The sequence below is a fragment of the Callospermophilus lateralis genome, chromosome 16 (assembly GCF_048772815.1).
Source record: "Callospermophilus lateralis isolate mCalLat2 chromosome 16, mCalLat2.hap1, whole genome shotgun sequence".
Taxonomy (NCBI): domain Eukaryota; kingdom Metazoa; phylum Chordata; class Mammalia; order Rodentia; family Sciuridae; genus Callospermophilus; species Callospermophilus lateralis.
In genome coordinates this window covers 16,642,906-16,647,792 of record NC_135320.1, presented here as the reverse complement: position 1 = coordinate 16,647,792, position 4,887 = coordinate 16,642,906, and the positions used below count along the sequence as shown (strand labels likewise).

The following is a 4,887-nucleotide window of genomic DNA, read 5'->3' as shown; positions in this document are numbered from 1 at the left end:
ATAAAGAAGTAAAAAAAAAAAAAAAAAGAAAAAAAAATTATTTCTGGGGAAAGAGAAAAAAAAAAAAAACAACACTGGTAAGTCACTTGCACTGAGAGAGAGAGAGAGAGAGAGAGAGAACACACTTGCACCTTCAAAGTAAAAACAAGGTTGCACAGGTACCAGGCTCCACAGATGAGAGATTGTGCTACAGTTGGGAGCAGCTCATGGGCATCTGGTGATTCTTGCTGACCCCAAAGGAGCCTCCCAATTCTTCCTTTTAATCCAGAATGATATTGCCTAGATATCCACAGGCCATGTGGAGTCCTTAGCAACAGACATCACCATAAGGATCAGGAGGAAATGAAGGTAGAGGGGAGGGTGATGGTGAACAGCACATGGGAAATGATGGGGTGTGGTTTTGGGAATCAAGCTACATAGGGGACCTGTGTAAAAATGCATCTTTGTAAATGGATTCAATAGCACAGGCCTATTCAGCAAAAGAAGTTCCTATCACTAAAAGGTGCTTTGGCTCAGCAATTATACAGCATTTCAGGATCTGGTGATCATGCCTGGGCCACGCTGCTCCCTGTCTGAGAGATCTTGGAGAACCCGTGTGTCCTTACGGGGTTTCAGATTGATTCATTTATAAGTAGAACTAATTTCCCCTGACTGCCCATTCACCCACCACCCACTGCAATCACAGACACATGCGTCCAGGTAGCTACTGTGAAGAGCAAGTTCTGCCTGCGGTCACACCAGGTTTAATCCATTTACATATGGCATCAATTTCAGCACTCTTCCTTTGGGGTCTTTTCAAAACCTTCCATTTTTGTTTTGCTGCACCAAATCCTGTGCAAATACATCCCTTCTCTAACAGGCCCTTCTCAGATATACCAACAGCCTCATGCCTTTGTTGTAGCTTTGCCCCATATTCTGAAAAAGTCAGGGTGGTTTTTCTTTTTCTTTTATTTTTTTTAAGTAATAAAAAAGTCATATGTACTGAAAAGCAGTCAGAATGTCAACAAAACAGCTGCAACATTTTTTTTTCTCTCTCAAAATGACAAAGTAGACCAACCGCGGTGTCACACGCCTGTAATCCCAGTGGCTTGGAAGGCTGAGGCAGGAGGATAATGAGTTCAAAGCCAGCCTTAGCAATTTAGCGAGGCCCTAAGCAACTCAGTGAGACCCTGTCTCTAAATAATTTTTTTAAAGGCTAGGGATGTGGTTCAATGGTTAAGACCCCTGGGTTCAATCCCTGTTCCCAAAAATAAAAATAAAATAAAAAATAAAAGGAATGAATGGAGTACAGGGGGCTAGATGCTTTATAGACAAAAAAAAAAAAAAAAAACCTGTATTAGAACCAACTTATTTATCATCTTCTTCATCTTCCTCCTCCTCGTTAACCTCTTCATCTTTCATCATCCTTCATCCTTCCTTTGTCATCCTCCTCCTCCTGATTGTTCTTGTTTCATTCTCCCTTGATAACGCCCTTTTCTATTGCATCGGGTTTTCCTGAGCCTGGGAGACAGCCTCGTCCCTTTTGTGTGCTGCCTTCAGCTCAGCAGCTTTCTTTGCACAGGGCTGCTTGTCACCTGCATCAGTGTTATTCCACATCTCTCCCAGCTCCTCTGCAACATCACCAATGGATAGGCCAGGAGGTTCTCCTTTAATTGGGGGGCGATATTCAGAACAGAACAAGAACAAAGTCAGTGGAGGCCTTGTGGGTACATTAGGATCCTTGAACTTCTTTTTTGTTTCTCCATGCAGAAGAATACAGATTTTGATTTTTTCTTTCATAATGGGCCTTGTCTGACTTGGCCATGTCCTCAAATTTTACTTTTTCTTTAGCAGACATGATCATCCTCTCTGAGCATTTCTTAGAAAACTTTGAGAAGCTGACTCAAGCATCTGGGTGCTTCTTTATGTGCTCCTCCAGATGAGTGTGTACAAAGAATTGATAGGATAATGTTTTTCTTCTTGGCTTTTTAGGGTCTCCTTTGCCCTTGTTCAATTATTTTTTTTCTCAGTGAGGCACAAGTCCGTCTAGTTCACTTTCCCCAGAGCTGCCTCTACAGAGCTCAATTACTACAATGGCTGTTGTGTTGTTGGTTTTGTAAACCAACTGGGAGAACAAAAATAATTTTTTTTGAGAGAGAGAATTTTAATATTTTATTTTTTAGTTTTCGGTGGACACAACATCTTTGTTTGTATGTGGTGCTGAGGATCGAACCCAGGCTGCATGCATGCCAGGCGAGCACGCTACCACTTGAGCCACATCCCCAGCCCACAAAAATAATTTATAAGAATTTTAAGGAACTTACCAGGTGTCATGGCACATGCCTATAATCTTAGCTGCTTGATGGGAGGCTGAAGCAGGAGCATTACAAGTTCAAGACCAGCCTGGGCAACTCAGCAAGACCCTGTCTTAAAGTTTAAAAAAATGAAAAGGTCTGATGATGTAGTGTTATGCTCGAATTCGGGACCCCCAAAGACCACCAGAGACCCAAGGTGGATGTAAGCAGCAAAGAGGTGTTTATTTCGAGCTAGCTCTGTCCTCCGTGCGCACACAGCAACTGGTGATACTGAGAGGTCCCGAGCCCAGGGTTTGCAGCATTTTTATACATTCTTTGGAGAGGGCAGGGACTTCATATACATCATAGCCTCTTTTAGCAAATCATCTCACACCGAGGGAAAATCAAATAACAACTCTAAAACATGATTAGCACATTCACTGGCGGGAACAAGTTGGGTAGGGGTGATTAGTCAGTACAAAAGGGGTATTCATTTGAACTGATTGGTTTGAGCCAAGAGGGGTGTACGTGCTGAACTATATGGTTTCCCAACACGTTATTAACCACCATAAACTACTGGGAGCATCATCTGGCATCCCAGGTATTTCCCTGTTTCTTGCTGATTGGTGGCTGCTAGGGGGTTGCTATGGATCCCCACCTAGCCTGACTGAGTCAGGGACACCTGGCGCAGCAGATCTCTCCCATTATTTGTAGATAAACAACTTAGTAGGGTGGGAATGTGCTTAGGAATGCTCTGTGGGTTTTTCCAAGGACAAAGGCCATGTCCCTTCCTTGGACAGGCTTTGCTCTGAGATAGAGGCTGGTTTTTCAGTAGCTCAATAGCAGAGTACTTTCCTGCATGTGTAAGGTCCTGGGTTCAACTCCTAATATCACAAAAAAAGAATTTTAAGAAACTCTGCAACCGAGGTCTTCTCTAAACCTTAAAGAGAGGCTGAAAACTCAGGCAACAGATCTCAGCTCACCTATGTCCTTGATGGGTCCCAAGCTTTCCTGACTCAGTGCCAGGTTCCACAATCACCTCAAAGCCCATGTCTTAGACTAGTGAAAGTATATCGCCAACCAAATCAGTTGCTTGCTTCTCTACCATGACTCATAAACGTGAGTGGCACATTTTATACTTGAATTTCTTTCTTGAACACTATATTAGTAGTCCAAGGAGTAGTGGTAGTGTTATTAATTCTACCAATAAAATCAATCTCAATCATTTATTGAATATTCACCAAGAACTTTGCATACTCTGAGGACCTAATCCCATACCAATATTCATAACAATGAAAGTTATCATTTATGGCTCTCTTACTCTTACTCTCTTACTCTTCCTCTCTCTCTTGCTTTACCTCTCTTACTCTCCCCCTCTCTTTCTCTCTCTCTCCCTCTCTTCTCTCTCTCTCTCTCTCTCTCTCTCTCTCTCTCTCTCTCAACCTCCTTCTCTTCTGCCACTAGCTACTACGGTCCTGCTAATAAAATCTCGGACAGGTAAACGGTTGTTTTGGCTTGGTGAGTTTACAGAGCTTTTCCACCGTTCCTTACACCTCACACAGCCAGTGATGAGGGGGAGGGCTTCCACAATCTTCTTTTCTCTTCCTGTCTGGAGCCCCACCATTCTTTCAATCTTTTTGTAGGCTTTCGTCCTGGATCAGGAGCCCAGGTTTGTTTGCTACACAGAAGCTGAAAACAAATCACAGGGAAAACGCTGAGATCTCTAAAAGCCAGGAAATGTTCTTGTGGAAGCCTAAAATGAATTGTGTTTGATGAAGAGTGCATTAAACAGAATAATGGCCTGCCAAAGATACCCATATCTTAACCCCAGGAAACTGTGGATATGTTGTTACATGGTAAAGGAGATATTGCATATTTGATTAAGGTTAAGGACCTTGATTTGGGGAGAGTATCTCATATTATACAGATGGATAAATCTAATCACCTGAATCCATAAAAGTGAAAGAAGAAAGGGTCAGAAGAAAATCTGAAAAAAATTCATTCAGCTGTTATTGGATTTGAAGAAGGAAGAAGAGAACCAAAAGCCAAGGAATGCAGGCTGCTTTTGTAAGCTGAGACTGTTCCAGCAAGAAGAAAGGGTTCAAAGACTGAAAAGTACATACTAGATGGAAGTGCTGACCTAGAAAACCTGCCAAAATTACAATTAAAAAAAACAGGTTTTTTATTATGAGATGATAATTTATCCACTAGATGAGCAATGGTTTAAGATATAGAACTGGGGGCTGGGATTGTGGCTCAGGGGTAGAGCGCTCACCTAGCATGTGTGAGGCCCTGGGTTTGATCCTCAGCACCACATAAAAATAAATAAGTAAAATAAAGATATTATGTCCAACTACAGCTAAAAATTAAATATTAAAAAAAAGGTACAGAACTGGAGTTGGACATGGAGGTAAAGAACTGAAAGAGCAAACAGCAGCGTAATGGAGAGAAAGGGCACCATAACACAGACACAGCACAGGAAGAAAGGTTTCCATTGGCAACCTTGTGAGAAAAGATTTCAGTAACTACTTAGAGTGACACTATGTGACCTACTCATTTGAAATCTGAGTCCAAATCAAGGCAAATTATTTCAATTTTTTTTAAATCTCCTTTA

At 41.9% G+C, this 4,887-nt stretch overlaps 1 pseudogene; it reads right to left on the bottom strand.

The window, feature by feature from the left end:
• Positions 1-1,347: 1,347 nt before the first annotated feature.
• Positions 1,348-3,897, bottom strand: LOC143382363 (high mobility group protein B1 pseudogene; annotated as a pseudogene).
• Between the last annotated feature and the right edge of the window lie 990 nt (positions 3,898-4,887).